The sequence below is a fragment of the Schistocerca nitens genome, chromosome 7 (genome assembly GCF_023898315.1).
Source record: "Schistocerca nitens isolate TAMUIC-IGC-003100 chromosome 7, iqSchNite1.1, whole genome shotgun sequence".
NCBI lineage: Eukaryota > Metazoa > Arthropoda > Insecta > Orthoptera > Acrididae > Schistocerca > Schistocerca nitens.
Genome location: NC_064620.1, coordinates 556,526,237 through 556,546,863, shown reverse-complemented (window position 1 = coordinate 556,546,863; position 20,627 = coordinate 556,526,237).

Sequence of the window (20,627 nt, the reverse complement as noted above, 5' to 3'; positions counted from 1 at the left end):
GCAAATGAGAGCGTATGCAGACAGTGAACCATCGTTAGCAAAGTATGTAACACCATAGCTCTAATGCTGTACTGATTTATTTTTCTTTTGTTTCATTTAATGTTACATTGCTGTGCTTCTATAAATGTGTTTGTTTGAATAGATAACATAAAATTGCATACTGCTTTATTTATACAAACTTTGATGTCGTGGTTTGGTTTTAGGCTGTGTAACATATTTCTCGTTCAAATGTTTTGTCCCATTTGGAGGGAACAAAACTTACTGTATATAATTGTGATTTTGTGTGAATAATTTTTTGTAGAAATGTCAATATGTGCAAATGTTCTGTTTTGTTTAAAATGATTGTTTACTGTTATGTAAACTGCTGATCCTCACTTAGGAATCTTAGTAATTTTGTGTATAAGAGGTAGTGTGATTCCCCTCGGGAACGGAACTGTGTAGCGCGCGCAAATTGTGGTTGGCCTAGGTGGAAAAGGTGGAAGTGATAGTCAGTCGGGGACGAGCCAGCAGTCGAGCAACGAGTCGGGAACGAGCTACGAGTCGGACACGAGCTACGAGTCCGTGCACTGCCATGTAAAAGATGCGTGTTGTGCTGATTCCGAGAGAGGCTTTTCCTGCTTCTTTCCAATGCCTCGGATGGATGGATAAATAGCTGGAACTATTCTGGACTTTGTATCTATCATCGCCACCAAGAAATGACAGAGTCCAGCAATTCAGCCTGCAATTCCACCTACCAACGTGCAGTTGCCACCACATTGCGCAATCATTGCGATGTAATATTGTAATGATGTACAGTGAAGGATCAGCTTACTGGATGTGTTAGTGTGCTGAAATATAAGGTAATTTATATCTGAATTTATGTACCTACCTTGACTTTTCTCCTCATCATAACACCTCTCAGGGTCCTCTCCATTTGAACTAAAGTGATTACCGAGTGTCCTTACTGAAAGAACTTTTATGACCAATGTTATGCTAATTAATGCCTCTTGAACATAGTAAAGTGAAAGTTAAAGTTAATGTGGCAAGAGAGTGAGTTAGAGTTAATGATGCTTACTGAAAATCATTTTCCTAGTAAAAATGCTTATTAATGTGTTGTTGCCAACTTCAAATTAAAATTTCTCAAGACTGAGGCTTATAGAGTTTTCCTTGGTAAATGATCACATTACTGCCTGTTGTTAATCGCAGAAAGTGAGTCAGTATCTTACATAAATGTTAATTTTATGTCTCACGGTAGTAAAAGTGGAAAACTGCATAGTAGGAAATCAAATGTTCATGATTACTAAGTGTTTGTCTCTCTTGTGTGCATATTAACAGTATAAAGACCACTCAGTTTGTGTAAGCCCTGAAAGGGATAGTGTTTTTCTGTACCTGTTATAATTTTGCAAATAGTTTTTGTGCTGCTCCAACTGTTACTTTCACTCTTACCGTAAACATATGAGTGTGTCAGAGTTCATTGCACTCGCTTGTGGTCAAGTATAGGTTGTGTTTACCCATTAGAGTTACTAATAACTATTTTCTTGAACGAGAATGTTAATCATTCTCTTGCCTAGTTAGGCTGGCGACCGTTTTCTTTATAAATTAAACAGTGCAGATAAGCAAAATAATGTTTGTTACTTTTCAAATATTTACGTAATTCTGACTTTCACTTCCGATAAGCCACCTCCGTTAGGTACAACACGGTCAAACAACAAAATTCCTCTCAGAGGGTAACACTGCTCTGCTGCTTTATACCATAATTGCTATAACAAAATAATTCTGTTTTGCGAACTGACTCCTACTTTAAGGTTATGGTGTAACAGTAGCAGACAGAAGTGTTATACGTGGCTTTTCCGTGACAGGACTATTTGTTCTGTTGGGGCATAATAAGTAATAAACCAAATTTGGTATTTGATTACGTAAGCTACGTAAATACGCTGCTGCTGTAGTGTTATAAGTAGGCTGTACAACTGGGGCGAGAGCTAGGGAGTATCTCTAGACTAGACCTGCCGTGTGGCGGCGCTCGGTCTGCAATCACTGATAGTGGCGACACGCGGGTCCGACGTATACCAACGGCCCGAGGCCGATGTAAAGGCTACCACCTGGCAAGTGTGGTGTCTGGCGATGACACCTCAAACGCAAGGTGTAAAAGGGCAGTGCATTGGTGGAGCTACCATTTGTGCTCGGGTGATTCGTGTGGAAAGGTTTCCGAATTGATCACGGTCGCTCGTCGGGAGACCTTGTACGTGGTATAGTAGTTGGAGCTAAACGCATGGGTCATTCAGATTTTGGAAATCTTTAGGGAATTCGATATTCCGAAATCCGCAGAGCCAAGAGTGTGACGAGGATACTTCATTTCAGGGGATTAGCTCTCACAACTGACAACGCAACAGCCGACGGCCTTCACTTAACTCATAGAGTGCTAACAGGCAAGTAACACTGCGTGAAGTAACCGCAGAAATCAAATGTCCGCTAGGACAGTGCGTCAAAATTTGGTGTTAATGGTCTATGGTAGCACGACATCGCCAGCATCGCATCTCGTGACCGTATCGCTTGGATCCTACGCCAGTGGAAAACCGTGGCCTGGTCAGATGAGTCACGATTTCATTTGGTAACAGCTCATGGTAGGGTTCGGGTGTGGCTCTGAGCCATGTTCCCAAGTAGTTAACAGGCACACTGTACAAGCTGGTGGTAGCTCCGTAATGGAGTGGGCTGTGTTTATATGCAAATGACTGGATCCTCTGGGCCAACTGAACCGATCACTCTACATTTTCATCCATTCACGGACTTTATGTTACCAAACAACGACGGAATTTTCATGAATCAGAGTACTCCATGTCATCTGGTCACAATATTGTTCGCAACAGGTTTGAAGAACATTCTGGACGGTTCTGGCAAATGATATGCTCACTCACATCGCCCGACATGAATCCCATCGAAGACTTATGGGACCTAATCGAGAGGTCAGCCTGTGCACAGAATCCTGCCCAGACAACACTTTCCCAATTGTGGACACCTCCAGAGGCGGCACGGTCCCATATTTCTGCAAGGATCTTCCAAAGACTTGTTGAGTCCATCACATCTCATGTTGCTGCACTACGGCGGGCAAAAGAAGGTCCGACAAGATTTTATGAGGTATTCCATGAATTTTGCCATTTCAGTGTATATGCTGACCTGCGATGAGCAATGGTCTAGGAATAAATTAATACGTGTGTTATTTCAACGGGAGAATGATTGGTCACCCTTAAAAGACCAGAGTTATCGATCTGCAGGTTTAAATTAGTGTAGAACTAATACAAGGCAGTTACGTGACCTTTCACGACTAACATACGAGGGTCACTCCAAAAGAACACTATTTTTGTAAAAATACAGTTTTCATTCTGCATGTGTGAAACTTTTACAGTGTGTAGATACATCTTTCCTGCTTGTTTTTAAACTTCAACCTGTTCCCGTAAGTGGCGCCGTCACAGCATTACTTCAAGATGGCTGCTACACTTGACGTTCGTCAGAAGCAACGCGCTGTCATAGAATTCCTGTCCTGTGAAAACGAGACAGTGGGAAACATCGACAAGAGGTTCAAAAAGGTGTATGGACATGCTGCTGTTGATCGCATTATAGTTAGTCGGTGGGCCAGCAGGTTACGTGATGAAAGCGGGTACGGCAATATTGATGATTGTCCTCACAGCGGCAGGCCTCGTACTGCACACACTCCAGACAATGTGCAGAGAGTTAACGAATTGGCGACTGCTGACAGACGCAGCACAGTGAACGAATTGTCACGCTACGTTGGGACAGGGGAAGGAAGTGTTTGCAGAATACTGAAAGTGTTGGCGTTAAAAAAGGTTTGTGCCAGGTGGGTTCCCAGGCTGTTGACAGTGGCTCACATACAAACAAGAAAAACGGCTGTGCAGCGAACTTTTGGGACAGTACGAAAATGGTGGAGATGAATTTCTTGGAGGAATTGTGACAGGTGGTAAAACATGGCTCCATCATTTTTCACCAGAGACGAAGAGGCAATCAGTGGAGTGGCATCATGCAAATTCACCCAAGAAAATAAATTCAATCCCAGACCTTCTGCTGGAAAAGTTGTGGCTACGGTTTCTTTCGATTCCGAAGGACTCTCGCTTGTGGACATCGTGCCAAGTGGAACCACCATAAGTTCTGATGGATATGTGACTACACAGGAAACTTCAAGCTCGACTGAGTCGTGTTCGACCACATCGGCAAAAGCAGGATGTTTTGCTGTTGCACGACAATGCAAGGCCACACGTCAGTCAAAAAACCATGGAAGCATCACAAAACTCGGATGGACAACACTGAAACACCCGCCTTGCAGTCCTGACCTGGCTCCACGTGACTATCATCTCTTTGGGAAACTGAAAGACTCTCTTCGTGGAACAAGGTTTGAAGATGATGACTCCCTTGTGCACGCTGCCAAACAGTGGCTCCAACAGGTTGGTCAAGAATGTTACCGTGTGGGAATACAGGCGTTGGTTCTAAGATGGCGTAAGGCAGTTGAGAAGGATGGAAATTATTTGGAGGAATGAAAATATTGTTCCTAAAGATTGTATCTACACACTGTAAAACTATCAAATATATAGAATAAAAGATGGATTTTAAAAAAGTTGTGTGCATTTATTTTGGAGTGACACTCGTATGTCATTGCAGTTACGAGCTTGTTAGGTGTGTGCCACTCTTTTGTATGGCATCAGTCTAGCAAGATGGGCTGTCGAGTTTGGACTTGGCAGTTTCTGTTGCATAGTAGCCTACTTCATTTAGAATGGTAAGGGGAGGTGGGCTATAGGGTTTTGCAACAGTTGTTGTAGGGAAGCTGAACAGGAGCAGAAGTGATTAGCGAACCCATAAATACAGTAAACAGCGTTTTTTCTTATACCTGTTGTGAAGAAACTTTACAAAAGAAAAAAAAACAGCAATAAAGTTCATCTATTACAAGAGACAAGAGAGTGGCGTGCAGTGCGAGGCTCCCGCTACTAATGCACGAGCGATATGTCGAAGGCTAATCCAAACTGAAGACTGTTGCAGGCTCCGACTGAGACTTGGCCGTATAGCTGGCGCCGACCATCCTACATCGCAGCGGCAGCGGGCGTTCGTAGCTAGAGTCACCGAAGCCGTGGCTCAGTGGGCACACATCATTGGTTCCGCCAGGTCCCTGCACAACTGCTATTGGCGTCTGTCTAAAAAGTGCGTTTCCATTGCCATCTGTGTGAGTGGTATCGAACTATGACACCATGGTTTCCACACTTTGAATGGAGCTGTTGATGTATCAGTGCGTACTGTCTAATACACTCCTGGAAATGGAAAAAAGAACACATTGACACCGGTGTGTCAGACCCACCATACTTGCTCCGGACACTGCGAGAGGGCTGTACAAGCAATGATCACACGCACGGCACAGCGGACACACCAGGAACCGCGGTGTTGGCCGTCGAATGGCGCTAGCTGCGCAGCATTTGTGCACCGCCGCCGTCAGTGTCAGCCAGTTTGCCGTGGCATACGGAGCTCCATCGCAGTCTTTAACACTGGTAGCATGCCGCGACAGCGTGGACGTGAACCGTATGTGCAGTTGACGGACTTTGAGCGAGGGCGTATAGTGGGCATGCGGGAGGCCGGGTGGAAGTACCGCCGAATTGCTCAACACGTGGGGCGTGAGGTCTCCACAGTACATCGATGTTGTCGCCAGTGGTCGGCGGAAGGTGCACGTGCCCGTCGACCTGGGACCGGACCGCAGCGACGCACGGATGCACGCCAAGACCGTAGGATCCTACGCAGTGCCGTAGGGGACCGCACCGCCACTTCCCAGCAAATTAGGGACACTGTTGCTCCTGGGGTATCGGCGAGGACGATTCGCAACCGTCTAGCTGGGCTACGGTCCCACACACCGTTAGGCCGTCTTCCGCTCACGCCCCAACATCGTGCAGCCCGCCTCCAGTGGTGTCGCGACAGGCGTGAATGGAGGGACGAATGGAGACGTGTCGTCTTCAGCGATGAGAGTCGCTTCTGCCTTGGTGCCAATGATGGTCGTATGCGTGTTTGGCGCCGTGCAGGTGAGCACCACAATCAGGACTGCATACGACCGAGGCACACAGGGCCAACACCCGGCATCATGGTGTGGGGAGCGATCTCCTACACTGGCCGTACACCACTGGTGATCGTCGAGGGGACACTGAATAGTGCACGGTACATCCAAACCGTCATCGAACCCATCGTTCTACCATTCCTAGACCGGCAAGGGAACTTGCTGTTCCAACAGGACAATGCACGTCCGCATGTATCCCGTGCCACCCAACGTGCTCTAGAAGGTGTAAGTCAACTACCCTGGCCAGCAAGATCTCCGGATCTGTCCCCCATTGAGCATGTTTGGGACTGGATGAAGCGTCGTCTCACGCGGTCTGCACGTCCAGCACGAACGCTGGTCCAACTGAGGCGCCAGGTGGAAATGGCATGGCAAGCCGTTCCACAGGACTACATCCAGCATCTCTACGATCGTCTCCATGGGAGAATAGCAGCCTGCATTGCTGCGAAAGGTGGATATACACTGTACTAGTGCCGACATTGTGCATGCTCTGTTGCCTGTGTCTATGTGCCTGTGGTTCTGTCAGTGTGATCATGTGATGTATCTGACCCCAGGAATGTGTCAATAAAGTTTCCCCTTCCTGGGACAATGAATTCACGGTGTTCTTATTTCAATTTCCAGGAGTGTATGTCTGGAGCGGATGGTATACCACTCGCGGCCACATAACGCATCATTATAACAGTGGTCGTAAAAATATCCCAACCGATGCGAACCAGAGACCAGTATGACGCCTGGTTAGTGACAGTCGGTGTCAAACCAGACAGGAATTTCTACTTTCAGTGTGTGCTGGTCTGTCTCAGCCAATTTCCGAGTTAACATTGTGAAAGGAACTGTCCATGATGGACATTTAGAATAAATGTCATGACAAAACTCACATCTGCACATGCAGTTACGCTCTTCCAGTGGACCAGTCAACCCAAAACCGGGACAATAACAATGAAGCAGTCAATTGATGATTTACAATTTCTTTCTCTTTTCAAAGTGAGGCGTTTGACACTCAGCATGAGTAGGGTTCATTTCAGACTAGAGGCTGTATTCCGATGTTCCAGGTGAGTTGCTGTTATCATGAACTGGGACTATTCGTAAAGGTTATGGCGAACGTCTATATCTGTATTTGCATAAATACTATGATAGCGACTGCAACTGGCCTGATGGAAAAGTACCTTGTACCACTACTGGTCGCCGGCCGGAGTGGCCGTGCGGTTCTAGGCGCTACAGTCTGGAGCCGAGCGACCGCTACGGTCGCAGGTTCGAATCCTGCCTCGGGCATGGATGTGTGTGATGTGCTTAGGTTAGTTAGGTTTAATTAGTTCTAAGTTCTAGGCGACTGGTGACCTCAGAAGTTAAGTCGCATAGTGCTCACAAGGGAACCTCCCCATCGCACCGCCCTCAGATTTAGTTATAAGTTGGCACAGTGGATAGGCCTTGAGAAACTGTACACAGATCTATCGAGAAAACAGGAAGAAGTTGTGTGGAACTATGAAAAAAATATGCAAAATATACAAACTGAGTAGTCCATGTGCTAGATAGGCAACATCAAGGAAAGTACGAGCTCAGGAACGCCGTGGTCCCGTGGTTAGCGTGAGCAGCTGTGGAACGAGAGGTCTTGGGTTCAAGTCTTTCCTTGAGTGAAGAGTTTAATTTTTTATTTTCAGACAGTTATTATCTGTCACCAGTGTCGTATAGAATATATCACACGTGTTTTCCTGTGGAGGAATCGGTTGGCCTATGACCTTGCGGTCAAATGTTTTCGGTTCCCATTGGAGAGCACGTCCTTTCGTCTACAAATCGCACCGTTTTGCGGTGCGGTCGCAAAACACAGACACTAAACGTATTACAGTGAACAGAGACATCAATGAACGAATGGACTCATCATAGCTTTGCGAAAATAAAGAAAATAAATTTTTCACTCAAGGGAGGATTTGAACCAAGGATCTCTCGTTTCGCAGCTTCTCACGCTCACCACGCGACCACGGAACTACTAAACTCACATTTACCTTGCGTTGTCTATCTTGCGCATGGACTACTCACTTTGTATATTTTGCTTATTTTTTTCATAGTTCCACACAACTTCTTCCTGTTTGCTCGATTGATCTGTGTTCAGTTTTCCAAGGCCTATCCACTGTGCCAACTTATAACTAAATCTGAGGGGGGTGCGATGGGGAGGTTCCCTTGTTAGCATAGTCTTTAGTTGACGTTTTCGGATTCCGTTGTGTTGTTAGAAGAACATTATTACAGAACAAGTGTGAGGACCACGGGCCGCTTGAATACCTGACTCGGGCGGTAGTTTGACAACCACTATTCTAGATTAATGACGACAGCAACGTAGAGTCAGTTTCAACGTACCTATAGGAAAAGAATAATCTCAGGAAATTTTAGAACTACAAATTTTCATTTACCATTCACAGTTGTTCATAGTGTCTTCCACCAGCGCCGGCACGGTAGCTCAGCGTGTTCGGTCACAGGGCTGCGTGCCCTCTGTAATAAAAGAACTGAGTCAAGGAATGAACGATCAACTTGAACGGATGTCTTGTTACGTCCGCCCAGACTAAATGCAACGAACTATACCGGAAAGAAAGGAAGCATGTGAAACAATGGTGACATTACATGCAAACTGCAAGTGGTTCAAATGGTTCTGAGCACTATGGGACTTAACATCTGAGGTCATCAGTCCCCTAGAACTTAGAACCACTTAAACCTAACTAACCTAAGGACATCACACACATCCATGCCCGAGGCAGGATTCGAACCTGCGACCGTAGCGGTAGCGTGGTTCCAGACTGAAGCGCCCAGAACCGCTCGGCCACAGCGGCCGGCTAAATTGAACGAGGAAAGAAGGGGGAAGGAAAGGAACAAGAGGGGAACACTGCAGTCAGCTTCACTGGGACATTACGCGGAATCAGCGGCGACTAGTGAAAATATGTACCAGACTTTGATTCGAACCCGGGATCTCCTGCTTACCAGGAAGGTGCGTTAACCGCTCCGCTGCGGCATGCGGGACACAGCGTTATTGCAACTGCATGGGATACCTCGGCACCTCTTGCGGCCGATCCACATTAGCATCGAGTGACACCTATTCGCAGTCTCTGTCCAATTCCTCCATGTTCGCACTCTGAGTTTCCCACAGGAGGTCGGATGTATTCGTGCAGCTGCACGGAAGAAGGTGGATCCGATGCCCAGTTAGATCAATTAGGGTGGAGTCTGTTCTTTCAGACACATGCAACAGAACAGACACCACGCATTCATATAAATAAGGATGACAGATTCATCCACAGTTTTGCGAGCTTATCTGGTGTTCCTGCATTCTTTGCTGTTGCTATGCGACGTCGGAGTCTTACAAATTTATTGGAACGTTAGCGACACAGACGGAACCTTTTACACACCCTCACCAAAATGTCACGTAGGTACGATCAGACGACGTCGGAGGCCAGAGCTGTGATCCGTCTGCCCCTTACGGCAGCTCCATCGCTGAGAAAGTTCATTGTTGAGAAATTCTCTAGTGAGTTGGCGTCCGTCGTGTTGAAAAATGTAATTTTCTGTATGTTGCCACAATCGTGGAGAAACCCTGATCTACGAGCTCTCATGGGGAAGACTCATGTAATCACATTTTTCGTACAGAAAAATAGGTTAGAAACCTTTTCTGCGGAAAAGGCGCAGAATCCATGAAGCTTTGCACCGTCTCTCTCTCGATCAATTTGGTAGGAGGGCTATTATTATTTTCGAGGTCCGGTTGGTTTTATTTATTTTTTTATTTATTTATTTGTTGTTCCGTGGGACCAAATTAAGGAGAAGTCTCCATGGTCATGGAACGAGTCAATACATGAAATTATAACAGGATAGTAGAAACAGATAAAATGAAATATAAAATACATATTCAGGAGACAAGTCGTAAGTTTAAATAAAGAAAATCAACAATGTAACACTGGAGTTTCCTTAATTTTTTAGCTCTTCCAGGAGCTCCTCGACATAATAGAAGGAGTGAGCCATGAGGAAACTCTTCAGTTTAGACTTAAAAGAGTTTGGGCTACTGCTAAGATTTTTGAGTTCTTGTGGTAGCTTATTGAAAATGTATGCAGCAGAATACTGCACTCCTTTCTTCACAAGAGTCAAGGAAGTGCATTCCACATGCAGATTTGATTTCTGCCTAGTATTAACTAAGTGAAAGCTGCTAACTCTTGGGAATAAGCTAATATTGGTAACAACAAACGACATTAAAGAAAATATATACTGTGAGGGCAATGTCAGAGTTCCCAGACTATTGAATAGGGGTCGACAAGAGGTTCTCGAACTTACACCACATATAGGTCGAACAGCCCGTTTTTGAGCCAAAAATACCCATTTTGAATCAGAAGAAATACCCCCAAAAATAATACCATACGACATAAGCGTATGAAAATATGCAAAGTAGACTACTTTTCGTGTTGAACTGTCACTTATTTCAGATACTGTTCTAATGGTAAATAAAGCAGCATTTAGTTTCTGAACAAGATCCTGGACATGGGCTTTCCACAACAGCTTACTATCTATCCGAACGCCTAGGAATTGGAACTGTTCCGTCTCGCTTATAATATGCCCATTCTGTCTGATGAAAATATCGGTTCTTGTTGAATTGTGAGTTAGAAACTGTAAAAACTGAGTCTTACTGTGATTTAGCATCAAATTATTTTCCACAGGCCACGAACTTATTTCATGAACTACATTATTTGATACTGTTTCAATATTACACACAAGATCCTTCACTACCAAGCTGGTGTCATCAGCAAACAGAATTTTTTTTGTATCACCTGTAATACTAGAAGGCATATCATTTATATAAATAAGAAACAGCAGTGGCCCCAGCACCGACCCTTGGGGAACGCCACACTTAACAGTGCCCCATTGGGACTGAACATCACTACCACTCTCAATATTGCGGAGAATTACCTTCTGCTTTCTGTTCTTAAAGTAAGAGGCGAACCAATTGTAAGCTACTCCCCTTACTCCATAATGGTCCAACTTCTGCAGTAATATTTTGTGGTCAACACAGTCGAAAGCCTTCGTTAAATCAAAGAAAACACCTAGCGTTCGCAACTTTTTATTTAATCCGCCCAAAACATCACAGAGAAAAGAGAATATAGCATTTTCAATTGTTAAACCATTTATAAAACCAAAGTGTACATTTGACAGCAAATTATGTGAATTTAAATCCTCCAGTAACCTTGTATATACAACCTTCTCCATAACTTTAGCAATCACCGATGGCATAGAAATAGGTCTAAAATTGTCAACATTATCCCTGTCTCCCTTTTTATAAAGTGGATTCACTATCGAATACTTTAATCGGTTAGGAAACCGACCACTCCTAAAGGGAAAGTTTCAGATATGGCTAAGTACTGGGCTAACATACATAGAACAATACTTCAGTATTCTGCTAGATACCCCGTCATATCCATGAGAGTTCTTGGTCTTTAGAGATTTAATTATTAACTCAATCTCCCTCTTGTCAGAATCATGGAGGAGCATTTCAGGTAACAATCTCGGAACACTTTTTTCTAAGCGTGCTATATGATTCCCTATTGGGAATAGGTTTCTATTTAGTTCACCTGCTATATTCAGAAAGCGATTATTAAATACTGTACATATATGCGACTTATCAGTAACACGGATATTCCCACTACGCACTGATTCTATATCCTCGACCTGTCTCTGCAGACCAGCCACTTCCTTTACGACTGACCATATGGTTTTAATTTTATCCTGAGACTTAGCTATTCTATCTGCATACCACATACTTTTTGCTTCCTAATAACATTTTTAAGCACCTTAAAATACTGTTTGTAATGGGTTGCTGCATTTAGATTTTGATTGTTTCTAACGTTTTGATATAATTGCCACTTTGTTCAACAAGATATTCTTATCCCTCTAGTCAGCCACCCAGGCTGCCTGTTTGTGCTAATACCCTGTTTTGAACGTTCTAACGGAAAGCAACTTTCAAAGAGCACGAGAAAAGTCTTGAGGAAAACCTTATATTTATCATATACTGTGTCAGAGTTATAAACATCTTGCCATTCTTGTTCGTTGATAAGGTTTACAAAGGTCTCTACAGCAACTGGATCAGCTTTTCTAAACAGTTGATAACTATATTTAACATGTGTTAAATGTGTGATCGCGAAATGGAAACAACAGTGAAAATAAAAAAAAAAACAGTGTTTGTAGCATTGAAGTTACATATCTACACAGTCGCTTCTCGACTTAGACATCTGTCATAATATTTTACCCTCTTTCCAAAACTCTTGTCATAGAAGGCAGCCGCCTGTTCTTTCCGCCAATTCTTTATTGTAGCTGCAGTGCGCGGCTTAGCATTTTCTTGAAGAAAGACAGTTCCTGAAGATAACATTTCGCTTTGCCTGTTTCGAATTGTCCTTCGTAGACAGTTCCCTCGAATCGTTTGATTCACTCGATGAGACTCGCTTCCTTTTCTGAGAGCCTGCCTGCATGGTGAAAATCTGTACGTCCTGCTTCAAAGTTCCTGCGCCGTTGCCGAACTTTGCTGTCGAGTATGACGGTTACGTTATGTGAGCTGCACGAAAAAAGGCGGAACCACGCAGCATGAAGAAGTCACAAGACAGCATGCACTTCAAATTTGACTGGAGACTATTATGTTATCTAAACGACGTCGACAGGCGTACTAGAGACAGTGTGCAACATATCGACGCAAAGCTTCATCGGATTTTCAGTCCGGTTCTCATTATGTGACTGATTGGATCTTAAAGATTAAAAGAAAGGAAAAAAAGGCCTCGATATTCTTGCATTCTGACGGTTAACTTTTCCTCTTCAGTGGAATGTAGACTCATCACTAAACGCTAAAGGAGAAGTTAAATATTTATCTGCAATTTCCACCCACAGAATTAAGTCAAAAAATTATACATGCGGCTAATCACCATCCTGAATGGCTTGTAGCAATGTAATCATGTCTTGTTCCAGAAAACATTACACAAAACACCACACATAATCATATAAAGAGTGGATAACTCCTGGCGTGCACGACTGGTCGGTTTTCTGTTGACTAAGTGTAAAACGTCTGTTGAATGATCAGCTTCTAGAACGAGTACACCGGATCGATCTTTGTATTACCTCTTACATAAACAACCATAGCGCTTAATCCGGTGGTGACAACGTGGAATGCTTTGAGCCGTATGAGGTGTAGCGTCATTCTCGTGTTGAAAATCACACCACAGTGTTGTAATTAAATTTTACTGGAGGAAATGGAGATTGCAAAATGCCTATTGTTTTATGATCGCCATGTCTACTGGACGCGCATTGGGTAACGAATGCCGGTAAGTTTACAAACGGATTGTCTGATACAGAATGCTCAAATATTTCACAACTCGCTCCCTTTGACGTTCAGTTCTAGGTCACTCGGAATTTTGTTGTGTAATAAGTCGAAATCCACGTAAAACATCCGGAATTTCGCATTCTCGTCTTTATTACTTTCGATCAGGTTCAAAGCATTATTCCGCAAAATTATTACATATATTCAGAGTTCCTAGTACATGTGCTCTATCGTCATGATGGCTGAACTCTGATTCTCTTGTGTTCCAGATAGAAATCCTTCTAGCCCACAAAATACGTGCGAATGACCTCTGCAGTGTTTGCCTGAGAAGTACCACAGCCAATGACCTCACACAATCACACCGCAGTATTCTGCATCCTTTATGTCGGACCAGTCACAATATAACAGCTTCTCAGAACGATTTATCAAGCAACGAAATTTAGAAAACCCACAAATGTCAAAATACTGCTCTCTCCCCTAACTGATTTATCGTAGTATGTTTCTATAGTACCATATACTGAGGAATTATGGATTATGAACTTCCCCTTAGAACATGACTCATTTATTCTGTATAAATATTCTCACAGTACCATTTACTCAGTTATTTGACATAAGAATATTAATTTATCATATTACTTCACATTCAGACCATCATTCACGCTTATGACTAAGCATATTAAATCAGCAGTAGTTAATAAAAGACAAAACATTCACAGGGGATAACATTAAGTTTCTGAATTTTTACTGATTAGGATTTGATGGTGTCTATGATGGCGACACTGTTCTCCACGGCAGGTACTACTTAGAACAAAAAGGTTTGCTCCATCATAAGCACACATGTCATAATAGAACCGTGGCTCATCTCTGCATGCTACTCTTTACTGAAAGGCACAATGTGAAGGCGTTATGCTTCAAGTGTCAGACCATAATCGCCTTCCCAGAACACTACCAAAGTGATACCCCATTTCGATACACTAATTAAAATTTCGTGTGAGGTTGATAGGGATGCTACGAGGGTTGTGTTTCGCAGTTCCAGTTTCCGCCACTAGCCTAGATGGAGATGCAGTTGCATGAAGCCATCAATACGGTACACTCCAGGCACTACAGAACGTCAGATAGTGAGAAATCTAAAAAATTATGGGTGGAAATTTAAATACTTAAGAGGGGGATTGCAGGAAAAATAAGATGGCATATGTTATGAAATTCAAAAATTAAAGATGGTAGATAGTAATAAATTTAAATATTAAACTTCCATAAAAATGTTTACAAAATGCAAGAAAGCGCAACCTGCGCATTGCTCGTTGTTACGGGACCACAGACCATTAAAATGAAACTCTAAGCATATATATACCGGGTGATCAAAAAGTCAGTATAAATTCGAAAACTGAATAAATCACGGAATAATGTAGATAGAGAGGTACAAATTGACACACATGCTTGGAATGACATGGGGTTTTATTAGAACCAAAAAAACTACAAACGTTCAAAAAACGTCCGACAGATGGCGCTTCATCTGATCAGGATAACAATAATTAGCACAGCAAAGTAAGACAAAGCAAAGATGATGTTCTTTACAGGAAATGCTCAATATGTACACCACGATTCCTCAACAATAACTGTAGTCGAGGAAAAATGTTGTGAACAGCACTGAAAGCATGTCCGGAGTTATGGTGAGGCATTGGCGTCGGATGTTGTCTTTCGGCATCCCTAGAGATGTCGGTCGATCACGATACACTTACGATTTCAGGTAACCCCAAAGCCAATAATCGCACAGACTGAGGTCTGAGGACCGGGAAGGCCAAGCATGACGAAAGTGGCGGCTGAGCACACAATCATCACCAAACGACGCGCGCAAGAGATCTTTCACGTGTCGAGCAATTTTTTTGGTTCTAATAAAACCCCATGTCATTCCAAGCATGTGTCAATTTTTACCTCTCTATCTACATTATCCCGTGGTTTATTAAGATTTCGCCGGCCGCGGTGGTCTCGCGGTTAAGGCGCTCAATCCGAAACCGCGCGACTGCTACGGTCGCAGGTTCGAATCCTGCCTCGGGCATGGATGTGTGTGATGTCCTTAGGTTAGTTAGGTTTAAGTAGTTCTAAGTTCTAGGGGACTGATGACCACAGATGTTAAGTCCCATAGTGCTCAGAGCCATTTGAACCATTAAGATTTCACATTTATACTGACTTTTTGATCACCCGGTATATTGAGCCGTATGGAAGTCGCTGGCGCCAGTGATTCTCTTATCCAGTAGTGGCAGAAATCCCGTTCATTCTGGAATGGGCGTTTCTCTTCTGGCCGCTATTTAAGAGCGGCGCTTCCGGCCATGGCTCTCTTGGTTTTCCACTACGGGGCCCCAGTGGTCGTGCTTACCCGTTGTTTGGGCATACGTTGTGTTGGCGAGTCTTGGAGTGACCGTTAAGCCGCGTTTTCCTAGCTGCGGAAGTTTCCCGCAGCGTGCTACGTAAAACGCGTGCCAGGCCCCACGGACAACGCATTGCCGCAGTGGGCTCTCCTACGAGAGACGCTTGCGTGATTCGGGAAGAGTCTGTCCTGCACGTCGCAGCTAATTACTTGGCCGGAGGAGTGGGGGTAGTCGAACTGGGCAGTAGCGAGACGACAGCTGCTCTGTTTGTTTATCGCGCACCGGCAACAACAGGGAATTTTTGACAGAGTTGTTATAGAAACACCAGAAATGTTGGCTGCCCACTGCTGTGCCTCAGAGGATGAGCAACTAATCGAATTGGTAATTGGTTTCCGAAAAGCAAATTTTGTGGAATATGGCCGAGTGGAAAAATCAAATAAAAAATTTGGGCAGAAATTGGAAGGAAAGTGAATTATACAAGTAATCAGAAATGTCATACATTTATAAATATATTTGTTCTAATTATTTCACCATAATTATCATGAGTTGGATGTTGTTATTCTGATCAGTACTGTGAACATCATTTAAAATTCGGTCCATTGAAGTAACCAGTGAATCCGCTTCTCACAATGAATCCCTCAGCTTTGGCGTAGCCACCACCTCCTGCCAAGGGTATCATATTGTCCTCGGGAAGTTTATTAATTTCTGATATATTTGCGTTATAAGGCTGTGGGGACTGGTATTCCTCTCTAAGATACGAGCTAGATGTGCAAGTAGCAGCAAACTGAAATGACTTTGTCTACAGCTTCAACTTCAGTATTTATTGCAGTAAAGAGAACTCTGTATGTGGAACTCATGATACTAAAAACGTTCTCAGAAACTCTTCGTGTTTTGTTTAACTGTTAACTGTGAATTTCTTTTACGTGCACCTTCTAGCGTTTGTTGTTTGGAATAAGGTTTCATCAAATGTTCGTCTAATCTGAAGGCCTCGTCGCAAAGTACGAAACGAGGCAACCGGAGGCTTAATTGTGGCAATACCTGTGGCGACGGGAAAATTGATTCATTTTGTACTAGTCTCCCAATTTACGATTTATTGAATATTCCGGAGTCTCCCTCGTTGGCATAAGAGCGTGTGTCAACGACAAGAAACTTGTAGTTCACATCCACCATGGCAAAGAGAAATACTGAAAAGTAGCCTTTGTAGTTGTAATATAGACGTCTCGTTTTCTTAGATACTACAATCTAAAGTGTTTACCATCAAGTGTAGCAACAGCATTAAAAAATTTCCAACGAGTCCAGAATTTGTGTGCCTTGTTCCTCCAGTCTGTCTGGTCAGGAGGAGGTAAAAATTTAGGTAACAGAGTTGGTTCAAATGGCTCTGAGCACTATGGGACTGAACGTCTATGGTCATCAGTCCCCTAGAACTTAGAACTACTTAAACCTAACTAACCTAAGGACATCACACAATACCCAGTCATCACGAGGCAGAGAAAATCCCTGACCCCAATGGGAATGTAATAGAGTTGTTCAAGTACCTCGAGAACACGGGGCACAAAATAATGTACTTACACAGACACTGAAATGCGATGTGAGAATTGTAGAGAATGGAAAGATTCTCCAGTTGCAAGATACCTGCTTGCTGGACTCGGGTAGGCTCGCCGGACCCGGATCGAATCCGCCCAGCGGATTAACGACGAGGGCGGTGTGCTGACCAGCCTGGATGTGGTTTTTAGGCGGTTGTCCACATCCCGCTAGGTGAATACTGGGCTGGTCCCCACATTTCGACTTCGGTTTTACGCGTCGCAGACATTTGCAACACGTCCGCACTATTTCTCGATTTACGCTCGACGCGGACATTTGGGGTACCCTGATTCCGTCCTGGGGAGGGGAGGGGGAGGGTATGGGGGAGGGGGAGGGTACGGGGTGGCGGCAGGAAGGGGGCATCCGGCCATCCCTAAAACTAACATTGCCACATCCGTTGTAACCACGCCGACCCTGCGATTGCTGCGGGATTATGGCGTAATCGAAAGAAAGAAAGTGCAAAGCGTATTATAGCAATCGATATTACTGAAATAATGGCACAACCATAGGTATAACAATCATAACTACATCACGTAACCCTACAAGTTACATTAACGTTACTTATTATTGAGAAACTTACCTATATGAAACTGCGAGTTTTTCTGCTGGTGTAATCGGTTTTGCCACTCCATTACAGGAATTACTTCTCACTTTGTCTCCAGCTACCGAAAGAAGATAATGAAAATGGTTGGGTGCCAATCTGAAAAATGCATTAAACTTCTCCGCATCGTCGAGCAAATGTTTTGTAACTAAAATTTTATAAGCTCCTTCTTCTTCACGACGCAGGAACATTTGTCTCACTGCTTTGCGCTTCCTGAGTACTCTTTCCAATAACATACAGTCCTCCTCCTCTTCCCTAACGTCATGTACTTTCCGAGTGCCAAAATTAACAGGTTTTCTAGCTCTAGCACTAGGCTGCATGTTTGGCCTTCACACTGTCTCCGCTGCTACAGGTCACAGTTCGTAGTAATAGACGGAAAGTGATCGAGTAAAACAGAAGTAATATCCGGCGTTCCTGATCTATATTAACGACATAGGAGACAATCTGTGTAGCCGTCTCAGATTGTTTGCGGGTGATGCTGTCATTTACCGTCTTGTAAAGTCATCAGATGGTCAAAACGACTTGCAAAATGATTTAGATAAGATACCTGCAGGGTGCGAAAAGTGGCAATTGCCCTGAATAAAGAAAAGTGTGAAGTTATTCACATGAATACTAAAAGAAAGCAGCTAAATTTCGATTCCACGATAAGTCACACAAATCTAAAGGCTGTAAATTCAGATAAATATTTAGGGATTATAGTTACAATTAACCTAAATTTGAACGATCACGTAGATAATATTGTGGGTAGTGCAAACCAAAGACTGCGATTGATTGTCAGAACACTTGAAGGTGCAACAGGTCTACCAAAGAGACTGCTAACACTACGCTTGTCCGCCCTATTTTGGACTATTGCTGTGCGGTGTGGGATCCTCATCAGGTGGGACTGACGGATGACATCGAAAAAGTACAAAGCAGGGCAGCTCGTTTTGTATTGTCGCGAAATAGGGGAGTTGGAGTCACAGACATGATAGGTGAATTGGAGTGGCAATCATTAATACAAAAGGCGTTTTTCGTTGCGACGGGATCTTGTAATTAAATTTCAATCACCAGTTTTCTCCTCCGATTGCGAAAATATGCTGTTGGCACCCACCTGCATAGGGCGAAATGATCATCACGATAAAATAAGAGAAATCAGGGCTCGCACAGAAAAATTTAAGTATTTGTTTTTTCCGCGTGCCGTTCGAGAGTGGAACGGTAGGGAGACAGCATGAAGGTGGTTCATTGAACCATCTGCCAGGCACTTTATTGTGAATAGCAGAGTAATCACGTAGATGTAGATGTAGATGTGTGTCGGAGCCGGGCTGGTGGTGACTGTTGTGGCTGGTGATCATTCTGGCGCAACCACGATCGCCGGATCGAAGATGAGGAACGCAAGAGGAGAGTAGGCGGTGTAACGCCGTCGGCCAGTGATGCGCTGATTAGGACCGCACCACGACAGGATCGGCCTCTACAAGAGGAGAATACAAGCGCTGCTCCCGCCAGCCTCGGCCGCTCAGTGATAGCTCTGTATTCGGACAGTATACGGACAGGTGTAGCACAGAACGCTACAATAGCAGTTATTAGTGATCCATAAAACTGTGTGTCAAACTTGCATGTACATTGTATATAGCAAAGGGCTCTGGTTTCTGTTGCATGTCGCCCATCGCTTGCGACACATTGTAAAGTCGAAGTTAAGAATTGTCAAACTTGTTGTCTGTAATGAACTGTTAAAGTTATTTGCTTGAATTATTGTATAGTATTCGGAGAACGCAGCATCTGTTAGGCACCTTATACGAGACGAGTGGACAAGACCCCACAGTGATGGCCTCCAATGCACTAGAACAGGGCTTCACAACATACGTGCTCGCGGAGCAAGCTGTGAGCAGCAAGGCGCGAGCACGGAGCAGCGCGAGCACGCTACCCCCACTACCGGACCAGAGCGGAGAGTGGGGAGAGTAACGTGGGGCACACAACAGCTGCCGCCAGTCAATGTAAATCCGCGGCCACCTGTAGGGATATCACTCACGAATTATTACTGCGACAAATGAAGCAAATAAAGGAGAATGTACACGTGCCACATAATTTTATTAGCTTAGTGTATGCCTCTACCATCTGTAGACACTGAAACTAAAGAATTCCACGACAATCCTATATTTTCAACACTTTCTTCAACACTACTTAAAATATCACCTCCGGTTGTAGTGTCCTTCTTGGCTACTACATCGAGGAACTCCTCCCTCACCTGAAGATCTCTATTAGCACCCCTAATAAATATGGCAAGCTGCGCTGTTCCAGTGATATCAACACTTTCGTCCAGAGCTAGAGAATACGCCATAAAATCTTTACAGATCTTTGCAAGCTGGCTCTGGACGTCGTCTGCCATGTCCTGTATGCGACGCATAATGGTCATGTTAGATAATGGCACAATCCGAAACTGTTCAATTTGAGATGGACACAAATGTTCCGCTGCAACTACCAAACATTCTTTTATTAAATCGCCATCAGTTAAGGGGCGCAGGGATTTTGCTAAAATCAAAGCAATTTTGTAACCCACTCAGAGCTGCCTCAGCTGATTTTTCTTCGTCGTCCAGATCTTCTTCCGATAGCTTCCTTTTAAGTTTAATAACTTCCTGTGCACGATCTGGTCAATCACATTTTCCACGTCCGTAGTCTTTCGCGTGGTACGACATATAATGTCGCTGCAAATTAAATTTCGTA